Genomic DNA, 23,205 nt, shown 5'->3' with positions numbered 1-23,205 from the left:
CAGAGCAAGACTCTGTCTCAAAAAATAAATAAATAAAATACAGTTATCAACACTACAGTTGTCATGCCAATCTTAAAATGAGGAAAATCAATCCCTGGTCTGGAAGAGTTCAGGAGCCTTCAGCCATTACATATTTCAGCTGGGTCTAAAAGAATATGTAGTAGGCTGGGCGTGGTGGCTCACACCTGTAATCCCAGCACTTACGCACTTTGGGAGGCTGAGGTGGGTGGATCACCTGAGGTCAGGAGTTCAAGACCAGCCTGGCCAACATGGTGAAGCCCCGTCTCTACCAAAAACACAAAAATTAGCTGGGTGTGGTGGCACATGCCTGTAGTCACAACTACTCAGGAGGCTGAGGCATGAGAATCACTTAAACCTGGAAGGCATAGGCTGCAGTGAGCGAGATTGTACCACTGCATTCCAGCCTGGTGACAGATCGAGACTCTGTCTAAAAAAAAAAAAAAAAAAAAAGTAATAGTATATTTAGGCTTTTGTTTAATGAATTCAGTTTCAAAGAGAAAGACAACTAAATTTTTTTTTTTTTTTGGAGACAGAGTCTTGCTCTATGGCTCAGGCTGGAGTGCAGCAGCGTGATCTCGGCTCACTGCAAGCTCTGCCTCCTGGGTTCACGCCACTCTCCTGCCTCAGCCTCCCGAGTAGTTGGGACTACAGGCACCTGTCACCACGCCTGGCTAATTTATTTATATCTTTCGTAGAGATGGGGTTTCACCATGTCAACCAGGATGGCCTCGATCTCCTGACCTCGTGATCTGCCCACCTCGGCCTCCCAAAGTGCTAGGATTACAGGCGTGAGCCACCATACCCAGCCCTCAAACTAAATCTTATACATACAATCTTTGACAGTCCTTTCACAGTTAAAGTGAATTCCACAAACTGGTGGCACAGTGTGCTAAAAAAAAAAAAAAAAAAAAAAAAAAAAGGCCGGCATAGTGGCTCATGCCTATAATCCTAGCAGCTTGGGAGGCCAAGGTTGGAAGATCACTTGAGCCCAGGAGTTCAAGACCAGCTCAAGCAAAAAGCAAGGCTCCATCTCTAAAAAAACACAAAAAAATTGAAGTTGAACTCATTTAGACAGGCCTTGCAACCTCCAGTGTGGCACAGGACCCAACAGATTTACTTCTCTCATTCACACTGACTACATAGCCTCAAAAAACATATTCGAGTTTTCCAAGAAACCCTGACTCACTCAATGCCAAAAATAAGCAGGATTATAGTGAGGAGAAAAGTAGGAAGAGGCATTTTCAAAACCTGCTGAGTTCTGAGGGCATTACAGAGGCTGAAAGTTTCTGGTTTTAATGTATTTTCCAGTTTTACAATCAGAAAAGAAAATCCACAAAACTGGAAGACAAACACCAAACCAAACATTTCTGTATCAATAAACCTCATATAAAATTATTCTGCTGTTTGATTATATAACTATTATGTACTATGGCAACCTACTAGTGAAATACAGGAATAATTATCTCCACCATATTTTAAAAAAACTTTCTTGAAAAAGATGCTATTGTTATTTTAATTACTCACATGAGACTACTTCAAATTCTTAATTTTAGTTCTAGTAGAATACTTACATATTTAATATATATGTTATAAATATTAATTATATAGTATACTGTGTGTGTGTATATATATATCAATCTTTTGTAGGCAATGTATCTGCAAGAAATAAGACACATCTAGAACAGACACAAGTAATCTTTAAAAGCAGTGTGTACCATGCTTTTACATACTCTGGTCATTGGGTTAGAAGGTCATGTGCCAAGAAGGAAATGGTTCTGGGCTGTCCTTCAAAAGGCAAAGTGAAAGATTTCCCAAGTAACATGAAGATTTTCATGAGCCATGGATAAGCAAAACAATAAACAACTACCTGACAACAAAAATAGATCCATATACCATTTTGGGGATGAAAATATAGCTAAGGATTAAATGTGATTAAATACATGATTTATATGATATACCATATACATACACATGATGTATAATACAGATACATAATACATTAAGTACAGCTAAGATTAAATATTTCTAATCTAAACTATCACCTAAATGTAAGAAATCTCCAGCTCTCTTAAATGTCCAGTTGATGTGCATAACTCCATCTGCCAGCCATATTATCTGGCAGCCCTGAGGGACACATGGTATTCTTGCTGGAGTCATGTAGCTGATTATGCTTTATACTCAGGTCATGTCATCTCATTTAAAGGGAATACCAGTTCACTCTACAAAGCTATCAATTTGTAATCCATAAGTGTAAGATCTTTAGTATGGTTCTATTGGAGTAAATCTCTCATTCCTACTACAAACCAGGTACTGTATTAGCAGCTGGAGATTTAAAACTGCAAAACAAGCAAGTCCCATAAATCCCTGCCTCAAAGAGCACCCAGTTTAACTGAGAAACAAACTAATAAAACTTTGGCATTCAAAGAAATGTTCATGAAAACCAAACTTTTCAAGTACCATTGGATACCATTATGATTTATTATACAGAATACCATTGAGACAGAATTGACAATGAGATTCTTTCAAATCTTGATGATTGTATAAAAACAGAATTAACGCTGCCTTCCTTCTGAATACCATTTTTCACACAGAAAGTCTTAATCCCTTCATGAGAGCTATGGCCTACCTAAAGCAGAAAATAAAGACAGAATTAGATGCCAAGTGAGGCTTGGCTCACTGAACAGCTAAACCGAACTTAGTCCCGCTGCCACTAAACTCAACCGGGTAAATACAGATGCTCCTTGCCCTACAGTGGGGCTATATTCCAATATACTCACCATAAATTGAAAATATCGTATAAGTAGGAAATGCATTTAATACACTTTACCTACCGAATGCCACAGTTAGCCTAGCCTACCTTAAATGTGTTCAGAACACTTACATTAGCGTACAGTTGGGCAGAATCACCTGGTAACACAGTACACCGTGGAGTATAGTCATTTACCCTCCTGATCACGTAGCTGACTGCCTCAGTGACCTCACTGCTTCTGCCCAGCACCGTGAGAAATTGTCACACTGCATATCACCAGCCCGGGAAAAGATCAAATTTCAAAATTGGAAGTACAATTTCTACTGAATACATGTATCACACCAGCTTTCCCACCATCATAGTATAAAAATCATAAATTAAACCATCATAAATCAGGGACCATCTATAATGTGAATCCATGCTTCAGTAAATTACACACAGTTGGCCCTCTCTGTTTTTTTTTTTTTTTTTTTTTTTTTTCTGAGACAGAGTCTCATTCTGTCACCCAGGCTGGAGTGCAGTGGCAGGATCTTGGCTCACTGCAACCTTCACTTCCTGGGTTCAAGCAACTGCCCCGCCTCAGCCTCCTGAGCAGCTAGGATTACAGGCACCTGCCACCATGCCCGGTTAATTTTTGTACTTTTAGTAAAGACAGGGTTTCACCACATTGGCCAGGCTGGTCTCAAGCTCCTGACCTCAGGCAATCCGCCCACCCCAGCCTCCCAAAGTGCTGGGATTATGGGCGTGAACCACTGTACCTGGCCCAGTTGACCCTCTCTACCTGTGGGTTGCACATCCACAGATAAAAATAAATAAATAAATAAAACCATAAAATAAGAAATACAATTTTTAAAAATAGAATATAACAGCTATTTACATAGTATTTGTATTGTTTTAGCCATATAGGTAATCTAGAGATTATTTAGGGCCTCTAAAGTACACAGGAGGATATGCATAGGTTATATGCAAATGCGCCATTTTATATAAGGTACCTGAGTATCCCTGGATTTTGATCTCCAAGGGGATCCTGGAATCAATCACCTGAAGATACTAAGAGACAACTGTATTACTATACCTTTTGGACTATCAGGATCCTTCTGAGACTATAAATGCTTAATCTACACATGCCAATGTGTGAATTATCATATAAGTGTATGAATTATCATACAATAAGTGACTTGACAGATATAAGCACAGAATCTATATTGGGTCAGACTTGGAGTAGTCAGTAAGGAAATGCTGACTGGAGGAGCAGATCTCTATCTGATAAATTATAATGTTAAGTAAGAAGGAGGGAGGTGGGCAGTCCATCCAAAGACAGAGAGCAAGAAAGAGCACAGCACCACCAAGGATCAAGGGGCAGTGGGCTCAGGGAAAAGATAAGGCTACCAACGTTAAGAGGAGTTGGATCATGAGAGCTTGCTCTGTTAAGGAGTTTGGATTTTATTCATAGAATCTTAAGTTGGGGAGTGCTATGATAGATCAGGAAGTTAGAGAGATCACTCTTGGCAGCCATGTAATCAATGACTTGGAATAAGAAACTAATAATGAGTAGACAACAAGGGAACCTGCTTCTAGGTGAGAGGCAGCCTGAACTAAGGGACAAGGGAAATGGTGGAAAACAGGCAAATTTGAGAAATGTTGCAGATGTAAAACAGGTAAGAACAGATCACCAACCAGATGAACAACATCCAAGTTTCCAGTTTGGGTCACTGTGTTGTGCCATTCATCAAGATAGAGATTATAAAAATAACACACTGAAAAGGAAGATGAGTCAGTTCTGAGACTGTTGTAGGTACCTGGGAGATAGCCCAATGGAGACCAGTAGGCCGTTGGCTGTCATCCAGATGGGTTCTGAGGACAAAGTTTCTCCTAATTAGCAAGGAAGCTGAAACCATGGACATGTGCTTCCAGGAAGAATGTGTAGAATCAACACAAGAGGGCCAGAGATGGAATCTTTGGTAACTCAAACAAGGAGTGGTCAAAGAAAAGGGGCCTAGGGAACTGAGGAGTGGCCACAAAGGTAGAAAGAGGAAAACCAGGAGAATGTGTCACACAACTCAGGGAAAGATAGTTCAGGGAATAAAGACTGTACAGTTGATCACATATCCCCAGTTTTTTTTCTCTCTTCCCTCTTCCATCCTTTTCACACTCTCCCCTGTTAAAATCAGAAAGGTAAAAAGTTATTCTGTGATAATTCAAATAATGCTACACTGTGTCCCAAATCAAATACTAGGGAGGGAAGACAGAGAATCAAGATCATTATATTTTCTAACATTTATTAAAAATGTACTATGTGCTAAGAACTGTGCTAAGCATTTACTACGCACTATCTAATGCTTAAAACAAACAAATACATAGAGTACTATTGCTGAACCCATTTACTAGGTGACAAAACTGAGTCTCAGAAGAGCTAAGTATTTTGCCCAAGTTCACAAAAAGCATTGCAGGCATGGAATATGAACCCTAGTCTATCCAACACCCAAAATTAAAATAATTGTAGGGTCTGACCAGGAATATATAAAAGAAACACAAACTCCAATTTGACCAGGAAAAAAAATTGACTGAAGGGTTATTTTTGAAGAAAAGGCCAGGCATGGTGGCTCACGCCTATAATCCCAGCACTTCAGGAGGCTGAGCTGGGAGGACTGTTTGAGGCCAGGAATTTGAGATCATCCTAGGCTCATAGTGAGGCCTCATCTCTACAAAAAAAAAATCAAAAAAATTAGCTGGGCATGATGGCGTGCATCTGTGGTTCCAGCTACTTACTTATGAGGCTGAGGCGGGAGGACTGTTTGAGCCCAGGAGGTCAAGGCTGCAGTGAGCCATGACTGTACCACTGCACACCAGCATGGGCAACCTACCAAGACCCTGTCTCAAAAAAAGGTATGGAGGGTTGCAAAACAAACTCTGAACATAGATTCCCCCTTTGATGCCATATTCAGGACTCTTAACATAAGAAAGGGCACAGCATCTCAAGTAGAATTATCCTGGAAACACAGAGCCCTTAGTTCCCTTTCCCAGTCTTGAACCTCTGACCAATAATAACTGTATCATGATTCTGTATTTTTAATCTGATAACCTTGGCTTTCTGAGATGATAAAAACTATCCTCCTTAATTGGGTAAGTAGCATCACAACCCCAGAAAGAAAAGACATGAGCAATAAAATGAGGTATGGTATATCAAACTCATGGTACTAACTAGTACTTTTGTGTTAGGTTTAGGATATGTGTTTTTTAAATGTTGGTAATTCAGATTCAGCTAATGAAAAGCTCTGGAAGTCTTAACAGAAACCCGCTTTACTACATTTACAAGTTTAATTTCTTAGTATCACAGATTGCTCAAGAGCTTAAGAAGATTCCGTTTAAGGTGGTAACTCTGACCTGTCAAGGACTGACTGTGCCTGACAGACAGACTGTGTAAATGTATTTTAAACATCTAAGGAAATTTAATTCACTAAGTAAGGGGCCTGGAGCAATTAAATCTGTTAAACTTATATTAACTTATTTGACAAGCAGGTAAAAATTACTGTTCTTATTTCTATGCAAAATGCCTATCACAAGTACAATAACAAGACTAAAAGAAAACTAGGTTTTAAATTTACCACTTTATTTCATCTTAATTTAAAGCCCAAGTAATTTTAAAATAGTCCTTCTGTACACAAAAGCCCCTTTTCCACATCAAAAAACGTACACATATAACTGAGCTGCTCTATTAACCACTACTTGCTCTACAAAAGCCCACTTCAAAGTAGAACCTTTGAAAACTTACCAAGTACAACTGGGTAAGTATGGATGATTTAAGTAATCTCTCCCACTAATGTTGGGGAAACTGAATTGAGCTCCACTTAAGACCCAACCCAAAGGTAAGAACATCTCATCTCAATCTACTATAACATTCACTCCTTTTGATAAACATAAAACTCTTCTATCTTCCCTTATCGTTACCTGAAATACCAAACTTAAGTAACTTATATTTTACGGGCATGTAGTATTTCAGGATGGTTTCACAAGTATTGCTCATGGTACTTGTGGATAACTATGGAAAAGGAAATCTGGAAGGCAGGGGGATAGAGAACTAACTTTTACTATATATATTTTTAGAACTATTAACATAGACACATATTATTCAAATATATACATAATTTTAAACTAAGCAAAATTTTGAGACAAACACTAACAAACAAATCAGAGCCTTTTTTTTTTTTTTTTTTTTAATGCTTTTTCTTTTTGAGACAGGGATCTCACTCTGTTGCCCAGGCTGGAATGCAGTGGTATGTTCACTGCAGCCTTGACCTCCTGGGCTTAAGCAATCCTCCCTCCTCAGCCTCCCAAGTAGCCAGGACTACAGGTGCATGCCATTACACCTGCCTACCTTTTATTTTTCTGTAGAGGCAGGGTTTCACTATGTTGTCCAGGCTGGTCTCAAACTCCTGGGCTCAAGTGATCCCCTCCATGTTGGCCTCCGACAGTGCTAGGATTACAGGCATGAGCCACCACGCCTAGCCTGAAAATGCATTTTCAAACTTACGTCTTCCCCACCATGTCAGTCATATTGAGAATCACTGACTTAGGGGTTCACAATTGCTGCTGATGGCACTACTGCTCACTGGGCATGAAATACAGGAAGAAAAGGGGTTTTCTTTGTCTTCCACCAGCTGGTAGCAAGAACCTAGTCCAGGTATAGTCTCCCTGAGCTGCTTCCATTTCTCATTTGTGTGTGAGAGCTTTGAAGGACCATTCTAGCTACCACCCCAAACTGGGGAGAGAGAAATGCTGGCTGGAAACCACTGTGAAAGCTGTCCCTGTTAACAAAGTGGGCAGGTCCAAGAGATAAGAGGCATTGGAAGGCAGCGGTCTCACAGACAGCGTGAGCAGAGGCACTGAGTCAGGGACATTCACATCACTGGGGACATGGGGACCAGGAGAGCAGAAGTATCCCCGTAAAAGCTTGGGCCTCCAGTTCCTTTTAGACAGTGAAAGTCCTGGAACTATCCCACACTGCTCTGGTAACAGTGCTGCCAACATATCAATGGAAGACATTCTCTTTATTAATGGTAGTATCAATGCATTTACAATATTGTAATAAGCCACCTGTCAACCAATGTTTGAAAACTAATTGCTCGTTAAGCTATTTGTCAATCAAAATTTAAGAACTACTTGCACAATTCACAGCAGCCAGGTTTCAACTTCTTCCCACGCACAAAAGCTTAGTTCATTAACTAGCAATCATCTCTTCCAAAAAGCCAGAAATTTAGAACCCTAACGCCTCTACTGCTTAAATCACACTTGTCCATGTATCTCCATCTCTATCACCACACCTCCCACCCTATGCCAGTCCAGAACACCATCATCACTGGCCACATTTGCTCTAATAAGCACCAAATAAGTCTCTGTACCCTGCCCAGTCCATTCTCCACAAACAAACCTTTTGACTGCACATCTACCAATAAAGAAGTGACAAACAAACCTTTTAACTGCACATCCACCAATAGATAAGAGTATACATCCCCAACATATGTTCATTTATAAACAGAACACAGGTACTAATACCTATAAATACTACAAAACATTTCAAATGAAATAAATAATGATCACAATAATGGTACTCCCATCAACTAAAATAGTAATATAAAACCCATCTTAAAAATATTTTGGTGTGAGTCGTATGCTTAAATATTTCTCATGTTTGAAAAATCTCATTTTAATATTTTATGATAGAGCAATTTAAAAGTCTGATTCCAAGTCAATCCTTGTTTTTCTTTTTTTTTTTTTTTTGAGACAGAGTCTCGCTCTGTCGCCCAGGCTGGAGTGCAGTGGCGCGATCTCAGCTCACTGCAAGCTCCACCTCCTGGGTTCACGCCATTCTCCTGATTCAGCCTCCCGAGTAGCTGGGACTACAGGCACCCACCACCACGCCTGGCTAATTATTTATATATATTTTTTTAGTAGAGATGGGGTCTCACCGTGTTAGCCATGATGGTCTTGATCTCCTGACCTCGTCATCTGCCCGCCTCAGCCTCCCAAAGTGCTGGGATTACAGGCATGAGCCACCGTGCCCAGCCCAATCCTTGGTTTTAATGGCTATCATAGCCAAAAAGAAACATGAATCCAAAGGAAGCAGCACTATGGCTGTGTTTACTAAATTGTGATAATCATTTTCCCACCCCCATTATACAAATATTTCCTTTTAAATATGGCGAGCAAATATCCATCTTCTGTGATAATTACTCTCGAAAATTAATAAAAGACACTTTTTTAATTTCTTTTTCTTCTTTCTTTTTTTTCTTTTTCTAAGACAGTTTCACTCTGGTTGCTCAGGATGGAGTGCAATGGTGTGATCTCGGCTCACGGCAACCTCCACTTCCCAGATTAAAGCGACTCTCCTGCCTCAGCCTCCCGAGTAGCTGGGATTACAGGTATGCACCACCATGCCCAGCTAATTTTGTATTTTTTTTTTTTTTTTAGTAGAGACGAGGTTTCTCCATGTTGGTCAGGCTGGTCTCAAACTCCCAACCTCAGGTGATCCACTCGCCTTGGCCTCCCAAAGTGCTGGGATTACAGGTGAGAGCCCTGTGCCCGGTCACATTTTTCTGTTTTTAACAAATGGACTTGGAATCCACTAAAACTCTTCCCTTACAGTAGTTTCTCTTTTAATTTTTTACTATGGGAATTCTCAAACATATACAACAGTAGAGAAAATACTATAATAAACACTTATATATCTACTATCTAGCTTCAATAATTATCAACGTATGGCAATTCTTGTCTCATCTGTAAATTCTCCAAACATGCTGAATTACTTTAAAGTAAATTCCAGATATCAACATCATTTCATCCAAAATACTTCAGTACTTATCTGTAAGAGAAAGGAGTCTTTCTTTTTAATGTAACCATACTACTATAACAACACTTTTAAAAAATTAAAATTGTTTAAAATCATCTTATATACAAGTGGTTTTCAAATTTAAATTACTCCCAATGGGCTCATAAGTAACTTTTTACAGTTGGTTTGCATGAAACAGGATCTAAACAAGGTCTATACTTATGTTCAATTAATATGTTTCAAGTCTTTTTTATTTTTTCCAAGACGGAGTCTTGCTCTGTCGCCCACGCTGGAGTGTGGTGGCACAATCTCGGCTCACTGCAACCTCTGCCTCCCGGGTTCAAGCAATTCTCCTGCCTCAGCCTCCCGAGTAGCTGGGATTATAGGTGCGCACCACCATGACCGGCTAATTTTTGTATTTTTAGTAAAGACGGCATTTTACCACGTTGACCAGGCTGTTCTCGAACCCCTGACCTCATGATCCGCCCACCTTGACCTCCCAAAGTGCTGGGATTACAGGTGTGGGCCACCATGCCCAGCCTCAAGTCTTTTTTAATCTGTAGCAGTTCCTCCATTTTTTTTTTTCTTGCCATTCATTTGAAGTAAATGGGTTCCTTTGTCCTACAATATTTTCACATTCTAAATTTGCCAATTACATCCTATAAACTGGTAATCAGATCTACACTAATCAGAAGAAGGTTTGACTCAGTTTGTTGGGGCAAGCAAGACTATTTCATGAATGATATGTTCTTCCTATTGTATCACATAGAAAGAATATAAGATTTGGTTGTCCCAATTTTAGAGATGTTATAGTTCCCTAACGGTTTTAACAGCCACTGGTGATCAGTGCCTAGATTCTTTATTTCATTAGATCATCTGGAAATGTTTTCAGCAACACATTTGGAAATTTTTATTAGGTTACAAAATCGTTTCTAAGTTTTTCATGTGTAAAATTATGAGAATTTTTATAGATGCAACAAAATCACAGTGAGATCATGAGTCATTAAGGAAATGCAAATTCAAACCATAATGCAATACCACTTTACACCTACTAGGATGGCTAAATTAAAAAAACAAACAATACCAAGTGTCGACAAGGATAGGGAGAAACTGATACACTCATACATTGCTGCTGGGATTGTAAAAAGGTGCAGGCATTCTGCTTAGTGGTTTCTCAACAAGTTAAACATAGAGTTACCATTTGACTCAGCAGTTCCACTCCTAGATCTACCCAAAAGGATATGTACGCACAAAAACCTGAACATACAACCCACATATGGGAAAAAATATTTACAAATCATATATCTGATATGGGACTTATATCTAGAAATATATAAGCAACTCAATAATAAAAAGAGCAATAACTAAATTTTAAAATGAGCCAAATATCTGAATAGACATTTCCCCAAAGAAGATACACAAACAGCCAACAGCACATGAAAAGATGCACATCATGAATCATCATGGAAATGCAAATAAAAACCACAATGAGATACAACTTCACACCTACAAAGATGGCTATAATCAAAAAGAGAATAACAAATTTGGCAAATATGGGAGAAACTGGAACCCCTGAGCATTGCTGGGAGAAACTGGACCCCTTTTGCAGTGCTGCTAGAACCCTTGTGAGCTGGTACTGGGAATGGGTTGTCACTTTAGAAAAGTTTGACAGCCCCTCAAAGTTAGTCACCATTTAACCCAACAATTCTACTCCTAGGTATATATATGCCTAAGACAAATTAAAACCTATGACCACACAAAAATTTATACCTGAATATTCATAGCAGCATTGTTCATAAAGCCAAAAAGTAGAAACAAATAAAATTCCATCAACTGATGAACCAGTTAGTCAAATGTCGTATATCAATATAATGGAATATTATTCAGCCATAAGAAGAAATGAAGACTGATACATGGTACAAAAACATTATGCTAAGTAAAAGAAGCCAGCTACAAAAGGTCACATATTGCATGATTTCATTTATATGAAATGTCCAGAACGGCCAAATCCAAAGAAACCGGAAGATTAGTAGTTGCCAGGGACTGGAGGGAGGGCAGAATGAGAAGTGAGGCTAATGGGTGCAGGGTCTCTTTTTGGGGTGATGAAATGTTCTTAAACTAGACAGTGGCAAAGGCTGCACAACTCTATGCATATACTAAAAACCACAGAACTACACACTTTAAAAGGGAGAATTTTATAATATGTAAGTTATAGCTCAATAATGATTATGTGGAAAAAAAAATTACAGTGAGGAAAATGCTCTCCCACTGCACATTTCTTTCTAAGAGAAGTAGCTCCTTTCTCATTCACTATTTAAATAACACTTTTACTTGAAGAGATAGATTAAAGATACCAATTTTTCAAATGATATTTGCTAGATTCAGGTTGAGTACTCCTTACCTGAAATGTTTGGGACCAGAAGTATTTCAGATTTCAGGTATTTTTCAGATTTTGTAATATTTGCATTATTCCTATTGGTTGAATATCCCTGATCCAAAAGTTCAAAATCTGAAATGCTCCAATGAGCATTTCCTTTGTGTGTCATGTCAGCACTCAAAAAGGTTTGGATTTGAGGCCAGGCATGGTAGCTCACACCTATAATCTCGGCACTTTGGGAGGCTGAGGTGGGAGGATCGGTTGAGCCCAGGAGTTTGAGACCAGCCAGGGAAACACGGCAAAACCCCGTCTCTACAAAAAATACAAAAATTAGCTGGGCATGGTGGTGCATGCCTGTAGTCCCAGCTACTCAGGAGGCTGAAGTGGGAGGATCACCCAAGCCCAGGAGCTCAAGGCTGCAGTGAGCCATGATCATGCCACTGCACTCCAGCCTGGGCTACATACAGAGTGAGAACCTGTCTCAAAAACAAAAACAAACAACAACAACAAAAAATGTTGGATTTGGGAGCCTCTTGGATTTCATATTAGGATTACTCAACCTGTAGCCACTTATCATAACAAAAAGTTGGCATTTTTTTAAAAAAGAAAAATGCAAAACTCATCAACAACTCTACCACAAGATAATTAACAAACAAGTGGACTCAAGAGCCTGCCCATAGAGAGGTAATGAATGAATTTCATGAATTTCATTCTTTTATTCAGTCAAAGCAGCCCTGTTCCATTAATTTACATTCAGTCTATTATTCCATATAGTAATGTTCTTATGAAGGCAATCGTTTACTAACTATTAATTAAGAATATGTCACCGGGCGCGGTGGCTCACGCCTGTAATCCCAGCACTTTGGGAGGCCGAGGCGGGCGGATCATGAGGCCAGGAGATCGAGACCATCCTGGCTAACACGGTGAAACCCCGTCTCTACTAAAAATACAAAAAATTAGCCCGGCATAGTGGCGAGTGCCTGTAGTCCCAGCTACTTGGGAGGCTGAGGCAGGAGAATGGCGTGAACCCAGGAGGCGGAGCTTGCAGTGAGCCAAGATCGTGCCACTGCACTCCAGCCTGGGCAACAGAGCGAGACTCTGTCTCAAAAAAAAAAAAAAAAAGAATATGTCTTCTCCAGTACAACTTTCCTCCAGTAGCTCACAAAAGAAGTGGTCTGACCAGGCATGGTGGCTTAGCCTGTAATCCCAGCACTCTGGGAGGCCGAGGCAGGCGGATCACAAGGTCAAGAGATTGAGACCGCCCTGGATAACACAGTGAAACCCCATCTCTACTAAAAATACAAAAAACTTAGCTGGGCGTGGTGGCGGGTGCTGGTAGTCCCAGCTACTTGGGAGGCTGAGGCAGGAGAATGGCGTGAACCCATGAGACGGAGCTTGCAGTGAGCCAAGATCATGCTACTATGCTCCAGCCTGGGCAACACAGCGACACTCTATCTCAAAAAAAAAATAAAAATAAAAATAAAAAGTGGTCCTTATTCTTGGATGTAACTACTAAAAGATAATCCAAGTCATGAGATTGAGACCATCCTAGCTAACACGGTGAAACCCCATCTCTACTAAAAGTACAAAAAAATTAGCCGGGTGTGGTGGCAGGCGCCTGTAGACACAACTACTCAGAAGGCTGAGGCAGGAGGATGGTGTGAACCCGGGAGGTGGAGTTTTCAGTGAGCCGAGATTGAGCCACTGCACTCCGGCTTGGGTGACAGAGCGACACTCTGTCTCAAAAAAAAAAAAAAAAGGAAAAAAAAAAAAAATCTAGACCTGGCACGGTTGGCACGGTGGCTCATGCCTGTAATCCCAGCACTTTGGGAGGTCTTTTGGCAAGTGGATCACTTGAGCCAGGAGTTCGACGCCAGCCTGGGCAATACAGTGAGACCTCACCTCTCCTAAAAAAAAAAAATAAAAAAATACGTATGGTGGTGCATGCCTGTGCTCCCAGCTACTTGGAAGGCTGAGGTAGGATGATCACTTGAGACTGGGAGGTCAAGGCTGCAGTGAACCATGATGGTGCCACTGCATTCCAGCCTGAGTGACAGAACAAAACCGTCTCAAAAAAAAAAAAAGAAAAAAAGAAAGAAAAGAGAATCTAGCAATACTGAGACATGCTAGAAGCTTCTGTACTTTCACAACCATATACTAAACCTCCCACACTACAAAATTTGTCCTAATATTGTTTGTTCACATATTTAGCAATGTTTTCTATACATCTTCCAATGGTATTTTGATTTCCTGACAAAATTATTTTCCATGTAGTACATCAGTCTGCTTTTTGTTTAAGTGGGCCTTTTGGGGGTGGGGCAAGAAGAATCTGCCAAAGGTATGTGGTTTTTTGTCTTTTTTTTCCCCCCGAAACAGTCTCGCTCTGTCTCCCAGGCTAGAGTGCAGTGACACAATCTCAGCTCACTGCAACCTCCGCCTCCTGGGTTCAAGCGATTCTCCTGCCTCAGCCTCCCGAGTAGCTAGGACTACAGGCGCGCACACCCACCATGCCCGGCTAATTTCTGTATTTTTGGTAGAGACAGGGTTTTGCCATGTTGGCCAGGCTGGTCTCAAACTCCTGACCTCAGGTGATCCGTCCACCTCGGCCTCCCAAAGTGCTGGGATTCTAAGCATGAGCCACTGTACCCAGCCCCATTTTGTCTTGTATAAGAACAATAAACTTAAAAACTGGTCACACATGGTGGTTCACACGTGTAGTCCCAGAGTTGTGGAAGGCCAAGATGGGAAGATTGCTTGAGCCCAGGGGTTCAATGCTGCAGTGAGCTATCATTGTGCCACTGTACTCCAGCCTGGCTGGAGTGAGACCCCATTTCTTAAAAACAAGAAATCCTCAAAATATAAATATTGATCATTGAAGTTAGCAAAATTTTGTAAAGCATCTGATGGAATATCCTTTATCTTTAAGTATCACTGCAAAAAAAAAAAAAAAAATGTAGAGGTTCTCTTTATGTTGCCAAGTCTTGGTTTTCAAACGTCTTCATACTGGTGACAGCTCCTCATATTTTATTATTTAATATCTCAAAGTTTTACATACTTTTTTTTTTTGGAGACGAAGTCTCACTCGCCCAGGCTTGAGTGCAGTGGCAAGACCTCGGCTCACTGCAAACTCCACCTACCAGGCTCAGATGATTCTTCTGCCTCAGCCTCCAGAGTAGCTGAGGTTACAGGCATGCACTACCACATCCAGCTAATGTTTGCATTTTTAGTAGAGATGGAGTTTCACCATGTTGGCCAGGTTGGTCTTGAACTCCTGACTTTAGGTGATCCACCCGCCTCAGACTTCCAAAGTGTTGGGATTACAGGCATGAGCCACTGTGCTTGGCCCACCCACCCATCCTTTTTTTTTTTTTTTTTTTTTGAGACAGAGTCTCACTCTGTCTCCAGGCTGGAATGCAGTGGCACAATCCCAGCTTACTGCAACCCCAGCTCACTGCAACCTCCACCTCCCAGGTTCAAGCGATTCTCCCACCTCAGCCTCCCGGGTAGCTGAGATTATTCAGAGAGGCACATGCCACCACACCAGGCTAATTCTTATATTTTTAGTAGAGATGGGGTTTCACTATGTTGGCCAGGATGGTCTCGATCTCTTGACCTTGTGATCCACCCGCCTTGGCCTCCCAAAGTGCTGGGATTACAGGTGTGAGCCACTGTACCCGGCCCTCTTTTTTAAAAAAAATACAGTCTCCCTCTGTCCCCCAGGTTGGAGTACAGTGGTACAATCACGGCTCACTGCAGCCTTGAACTCCTGGGTTCAAGCAATCTGCTGCCTCAGCCTCCTAAGTAACTGGGACTACAGGCACGTGACACCACACGGCTAATTTTTTATTTTTAGTAGAGATGGGGTCTCGCTTTGCTGCCCAGGTTTGTCTTGAGCTCCTAGCCTCCTGCGCCTCAGGCTCCCAAAACAGCGGGATTATGGATGTGAGCCACTGTGCAGCTGGGTTCTATATACGATTAAAAGGAATCTTAAAGCAAGATTCTTATTAATGATAGAGTCCATGTTTCTCATAAATTTCCTGATACTTTCCAATTTAGTAAGAGCTGACTTATTTGAACAGCTCACCAAGAATTCATCACAGGAGTTGGACTAGTGTCAGCTCTGACATCTTGTTTGCTTGTGCTTGTATTATTAGTATTTTCTTCAATCACTGGTTTCTTTGCATGTCCATTTTGTAAAGGTTACTTCAATGAAAACTGGTTAATATAAACTATTAACAACATGTTGCAATACATGGAGAACAAATGTATAAATATGTCTCTGCTCACTGCAGAATTCAGTCTCTTCCTTCAGGACACCCAAAGTTCTAGAGTTAACACATTAACTGTTTGACCTATAGACCCAAAAGATACCAGTGACAATTCCTAAATTAAACATTTTATCTTATCTTTTAGATAAAAACAATAGAAAGTTCTAAATTTTCTTCCAGTTCCCCTGGATCATCTTATCTACCTCACTTTGAAAATTACTGCTCTGGACTACAGCCACAGTGAACTTTTTAACAACTACAAATCAGATCAGTTCACTCTTCTGCTTAAAAATCCTTCAAAGATTTAGCTCTGTCTTCAGGATAAAGTCCAAAATCCTTGCATGCTATACAGGACCCTCAACTCTGCCCCCTGACATTCTCTTGTCTCAATCCTGTCTTTAGTCTCTAGTTCTCAAGCCTGGCTACACATTAGAATCACCTGGGGAGTTAAAATACATATACAGGTATGCATCACTTAACAACGGGGATATATTCTGAGGATGAGTCTTGATGTGATTTCACAATTCTGCAAACATCATAAAGGTTACTTACACAAAATGAGATGGTACAGCTTGCTGCATATCTAGGCTATATTGTATAACCTACTGCCCCTAGGCTACAAACCTGTACAGCATGTTACTGTACTGAATACTGTAAGTAACACAGTATCTGTGTATTTAAATATCTAAAAACAGAAAAGGTATAGTAAATTACGGATTATAATCTTATGGGACCACTGCTGTATATGCAGTCTCTCCTTGATAGAAACATTGTTATACTATGCATGACTGTATACACATTCTCAGGCCCCACTTGAGACCAATTAAATCAAAATGCCTACGGGTGGGACATTTGCAACCCTGATCTTTCTAAGTTCCCCAGGTGAATCTAAAGTGCAGCCTAGGCAGAGAATTACTCTGTCACTGCAAGCCACCTGCCCCTTCCTGTTCACCATGGTCAGCCAGTTTTAGGTGCTCACTAAGCTCTCAATTAGGCCTTGCTATGTCAAGTGTGATCCACCCACCAGCAGCATCTACCTCACCCAGGAGCTGGTTAGTAACACAGAATCCCAAGTCCCACCCCAGACCTACTGATTCAGGACTTGGCATTTTAACAAGACTCCCAGATGGTTCATGAGCACATTCAATTTAGCGAAGCGCTGCCCTGAGCTACCAAATCCCTTCTCAGCTCAGGGCCTTTACAAATGTTTAACTGCAAATGTTGTTTAGCTGCTGAACTTCTCTGGCACTCCCAAAACACCCTATTCTTCCCCTTTCATCACATCTATAATTACCATAGGTGATTAATGTCTGTCTACTACACTAACCCAAAAGTGTCATGAGGACAAACATCACATCCATGTTACTCTGGGGTGTCCCCAGCTTCCAGCACAACGCCTGGTATTTTCAACCGAACAGCATCTAGTCTTACATTTTATACTGCTAAGATCCTATTCTAAACTTCCACAATACTTCAGTCTCATCAACCAAATCTTTCTTCAACCACGAGTTGGCTTTAGTTACATAAATCTTGGAGATAATCTATATCACAGCACCGTACTTCTTTCAAAAAATCTAAATTAGCTACTGGTCTCTTCTTCCAAAGCAATGTAAATTAAACCTAATTCAAGGTATCATTACATTTCTTTGTAATAGCACTAGATGGGCTGTCAAGAAATGGCCCCATAAATTGCTGATAGTGTTGGAAACTAGCTCAACCTTTCCAGATTGCAATTAGGCACTGAAACTGTATCCTCTGACTTGGTGAGCCCAGGCTGGGAGTAAGAGTACAAGGAAATAATTCAAAAGAAATATATGAATAAGAGGTATAAAAGTACCATTTATAATAGTAAAAAGGTAGAAAAAATAAAAGAATAAAAAGGATTGCACCAACTACAGCTGTTGGCTGAGAATGGTGGCTCACACCTATAATCCCAGCACTTTGGGAGGCCAAGGTGGGTGGATCACTTGAGTCCAGGAGTTCAAGACCAGCCTGGGCAACATGAGAATGTCTCTACAAAAAATTTAAAAATCAGCTGGTTGTAGTGGCACAGACCTGTGCAGTCCCAGCTATTTGGGTGGCTGAGATGGGAAGATCATTTAGCCCAGGAGATCAAGGTTGCAGTGAGCTGTGATCATGCCACTGCACTCCAGCCTGGGTGGCAGAGTGAGACCTTGTCTCAAAAACAAACAAACAAACAAATTTTTAAAACTACAGTTGTCAGTGAATGGAATACTATACTGTGATTTTTTTTTTTTTTTTGAGATGGAGTCTCACTCTGTCACCAGGCTGGAATGCAGCGGCAAGATCTTGGCTCACTGCAACCTCCGTCTCTTGGGTTCAAGTGATCCTCATGCCTTAGCCTCCTGAGTAGCTGGGATTACAGGCACGTGCCACCACACCCAGCTAATTTTTGTATTTTCAGTAGAGATGGGGTTTCACCATTTTGGCCAAGATGGTCTTGATTTCTTGACCTCATGATCCGCCCTCCTCGGCCTCCCAAAGTGCTGGGATTTACAGGCATGATCCACCGCACCCAGTCTGTGATTTTAAATGAACAAATACTTAAATGAGTAAATATAAAATATTTTACGCTATTCAAGAATTCAAAAATCATAAAATCATATTCTGTATGTACTGACTGCTACTATAAAAACTATGTCTTGTACACTGACACAAATGGATGTGAATTTAGAGTAAAATAAATATAGTTTTACATTTAATGGATTCTCTTTCCTATAGAGAATATATTAAAATAAATTTTAATGTTGGGCTATTTTTGGGCTTGCTGTTCAGTTTTATTAAGTTAGTGTTATATTATTGCTATTTTTGTTGTACTCAGACTCACTAAAAAACCATTTCTTCACTAGGCACGGTGGCTCACGCCTATAATCCCAGCATTTTGGGAGGCCAAGGCAGGCGGATCACCTGAGGTCAGGAGTTCAAGACCAGCCTCACCAACATGGAGAAAACTCGTCTTTACTAAAAATACAAAATTATCCAGGCGTGGTGGCACATGCCTATAATCCCAGCTACTCAGGAGGCTCAGGAGAATCGCTTGAACCCGGGAGGCAGAGGTTGCGTGAGCCAAGACAGCGACATTGCACTCCAGCCTGGCCAACAAGAGCAAAACTCCATCTCAAAAAACAAACAAACAAACAAAAAACATTTCTTCAGCTTTGGCATTTGGAAACATTTATTAGTTATTGCACTGGAAAGTAAAATGACAAGATTCTATATTTGGCCAGTTTCCCTCTCATAACTCAAACTTCACCTGCATCTCATTTTTTTCATGTGAAAACAGAGAAAAACAATGCAATAATGTTTACAAGCTGACACTGAGCACCTCCAATGAAAGGTGCTGGCAAATACAAACATGCGGGGTGCAAAAATACAAAGCAAAAAACCCACCACCAACCACACTGATCATCTTGCACAAGTTACTTTTATCCTTCTGAGCCTCAACATCTCCCTCTGTAGATTCGAATAAACTGGCTAGAATCGCATAGGGTAGGGGGAGGATTTGTGGAGGAAAAGTAAGCATATAATAGCTGAAAAAGCATCACAGTTGATCCTCCTGAACTCTCTGAAGATCATCTACCTAGCCACACATTTTGGGGGAGAGGATACAACAGGCTGTTGGTACAACAGCCTGAAAACAGGTGACAGTTTGGCTCCATATCTGCAAATCAAAAATGCAGACATATCCCTTGACCCAGTAATTCCACTTCTAAAAGCATATTGTTCAGATAACTTTGCAAATGAGCACATAACACAGTATGTACAAGGACATTAATTGTATTGCTGTAATATAAGAACCTGGAAACAAATATTTAACCCAAAGATGTTACAGTACAGCCATACAATTAAACAAGTAAAAGAATGTCAACAGAAAGAATAACTCTCTCTATATATTGATAATAGAATGATTTCCTAAATATGTTAAGTAAAAAAAATCCAGTAAGGTGTGAGCAGTACGTCCCATGGTGGGAGGAGTATGGACAAGCAGGCACATAATTATAAAGGAACAGTGTCTATGGAAGGCCATATAAACTGAAAACTTCAGCCATCTCTGGGGAGGAGGTTAGGGAGACACGAGACTTGGGGCCAGGGTAGGAGGGACATTCTTCTCTACATACTCTTTTGTATTGCTAGAACTTTTGAATTTTTCTCTCATTTGCATTAATTATATTTTCCCAAAATGGAGCAGGATTCCCTCTACACCTTCCTCAGGATCTAAGAGGCTGTGATTCTACCTCTGTCAGACCTGACCAGTGCCTCCTATATTGCAGGAACATCTGCATTTGGTCCTATAATGCCCCCAAATGATCTTTCCAAAACTCTTTCAGCGCAAGTCCCTGGCCTCCTTTAAATCCTCTAGTAGCTCTCCAGCTACCTGATCCAGCTATGATTAACCTCTTCCCTCCTCCCCAAGGACAGTGGATTCCTTCCACCACCAAGTCTGCTTGTGCTGCTCCCTCTTGCCTATGTGTGCAGTCCACCATGGAAAAACTCCTATGCATCTTTCATGATCTGAAGAACCCCCTGTCCCAGGAAAGCTTTCCCAAATCACCCAGGCAGGGGATGCTCCCTGCACAGCCTGGCAGAGGCTCTGGAAATACATTGCCAAAATTCAAATCTTGACTATTCCCTCATTTGCCCACTGTTTGGCCTCAGTTTCCAACCCTGTAGAGTAGGAATAAGCCCTTTTATGACTTGAAAAGACTGAGGGAATTCATGGAAAACATTTATTACATAGCTTATCACAAGGCAAATAAAATATAGCTATTATTATTACAATCTTATAGCACCTGTGATGTATTTATATCCACCTGTCCTACATTAGACTCTGAGCTCCTCAAAGGTAAGGACTGACTTCTTCACTATTGTATCCCAAGCAATTCATCTGACAAAATGAAGGCACATGAATGTACTTAAGCCAGAGGATTGGTTTTTCTGGTTCTGTATTTCACCCAGATGTTAAGTGGCTAAACAGAGAACAGCTACCCAGATCCCAGGATGCCTTACAATGCACGTTATCAGCCAGGCCGCTTTGAGCAGGTAGAGGTGAAAAGAGACTGATCGGCTTTTAGTCTTTCAGACACAGTTTTTTGGAGGCCAGTGGGATATGGGACCTACCAGTTCCCACCCGCTGACTGCTTATAGGGCCTGGGTGGGATGGACATGCAGAAGTGCGGAAGCAGAAATACTAAAAGTCCTGGGCATGTACTCGAAGCAGGCCTTCAAAACACGAAAAAATCTCTTGGGAAGTGGATACCGGGAAATAAACAGAGCCTGGGCATAAGAGAAGAGACTGGAAAGAATCTACAAGACAACTTGGAGGAAGAATTCTCCCAGCATGGGAGACAGAAAGGTGGGCAAGACAGCTCCTGCCCACAAGAAGCTTCTCAAATGAGAAGAACTTTAAAAGAAAAAGTAGAGCTTGGCAGGTAAAGGTGGGGAAGAAAGAGGATCACATAAAACAAAAACATCCCAACATGTGACGGAGCAGTCAAGCAGCTCTGAATAATAGCCAGCAAGGGGGATGAGGGGAAGGAGAATTGAAGGATTAGATTAATCTAAAAGGAGTAAACTGAGGCAAGATTGTCAAGGGCTTTGTATGACCTGATAAGGCATTTTAGGCTTCATTCATCCCATGAGAAAAAGAAAAGCGAAGGAGTTTTTAAGTAAACAAGTGACAGCATCAGATCTGTGTTTCTGAAAGGAGTGGCCAGGCAGGAAGATGTTCGCCCTTTCCTAGTCAGTCCTCCTCTCGCCCACCATCTTCTGTTTCTCGGGCTGCCTGCATAGCTGGCAGGTGGCAAACGAAGCCGTCTCCGGGGTGATGTGGCTGGTTCTAGAGCCGGAATTCCTCTCCTGGGCAAAAGCTTCTGATGGTGTTCACCCTGCAGAGGGTGGATCTGCACATCTTCCTTTCCTGTCTTACAAATATCATCAGAGATCTTAAAAAATAAAAACAAAACCCTCAAGACAGGACTCAGCTCTGTTATTTTTTTTTTTTTTAATCTTCAGGAGATATAATCAGGAAATAATTTTTTCAAATCTTTTTTTTTATTTACCGAAAGTAAAAATGGAGGGGACCTGCGCTCTCAATTGGCCTACTCTGAATTCTGGGCAGCTCTCAGCCCTTATTTCCCTTCTTAAATAGCCTCAACAGTTGGGAGAGGGCGGCAAGGAGAGGGGCCTGGGAGACCGGCCAGGGGACCGAGGGAGGTGGACTTGAAGGGAAAGAAAAGTTGGTCACTGCAAAAGCAAATTTTCTCATGCCAGGAGTTTTCCTCTTTCCTCCCATTAAATGGACTTGAGCAAATTCTGTTCTCGCCATTCTAAGTTTCTTCTCTGAGAATGAACTCTGGCAGTGCCCTGGCCTGGTCCCAGGAGGACGCACGCAAAGTTCCTGGGCAGTCGCGAGGGATCGGTGCCCGGGCCGGCATGTTTCCGGGGATCCCCTCCCCACGACGGACCCGCAAGGATGCACAATCAAATTGCAGGCGCCCGCAGGCTTCCACCCGGAAAAGAGGGCTGAGGGCTGAAGGCTGAGGGCTGAGGGCTCCGGGTTCCGGGCTCCGGGCTCCCGGCTCGGGCCCGGGACCCCTCCCACTGCCCCCGGGGACGGCCCCCCCTTCCGAAGCCCACCCGGGCGCAGCGGCCGCGAACACTCACAGAGTCTGGCGTTGGGCGGGACCGCTGGGGACGAGGAGAGCGGCTCCGCCTCGGCTCCGCGGCGGCGTTTCGGGCCGCCACTCGCCCTCAGGGCCGCCGCCCGGCCCGCGGCTCCGAGCCCCGCGGCGGCGGCGGCGGCCTCGCCTCCATGGCGAGGGGAAGCGGCTGAGGGGAGACTGGGCGGGCGGCGGTGATGGCGGCAGCGGCCGGGGTCCCAGCGCGATCGCGCGCGCCCGCGTCTCTGTCAGCGCCGCACTCGCCGCAGCCTCGCTCCCGACCT

At 41.9% G+C, this 23,205-nt stretch overlaps 1 protein-coding gene across 11 annotated transcripts in view; it reads right to left on the bottom strand.

The window, feature by feature from the left end:
* PTPRA (protein tyrosine phosphatase receptor type A) overlaps positions 1–23,205 on the bottom strand; it is a 163,907-nt gene extending 140,702 nt beyond the window's left edge. For 7 of the 11 annotated variants that reach the window (XM_008019145.3, XM_008019182.3, XM_073007168.1 and 4 more), the window contains exon 1: positions 22,926–23,197. The gene's annotated coding sequence lies outside the window, so the exon portion shown is untranslated. Of the gene's footprint in view, positions 1–22,925 lie in introns of all 11 variants that reach the window. The other 4 variants (XM_037990670.2, XM_008019184.3, XM_073007189.1 and 1 more) reach the window with 3 other exon arrangements.

This window comes from Chlorocebus sabaeus, chromosome 2 (genome assembly GCF_047675955.1).
Source record: "Chlorocebus sabaeus isolate Y175 chromosome 2, mChlSab1.0.hap1, whole genome shotgun sequence".
NCBI classification, from domain to species: Eukaryota; Metazoa; Chordata; class Mammalia; order Primates; family Cercopithecidae; genus Chlorocebus; species Chlorocebus sabaeus.
The sequence above is the reverse complement of the archived record's forward strand: the minus strand, read 5'-3'. Positions and strand labels throughout refer to the sequence as shown.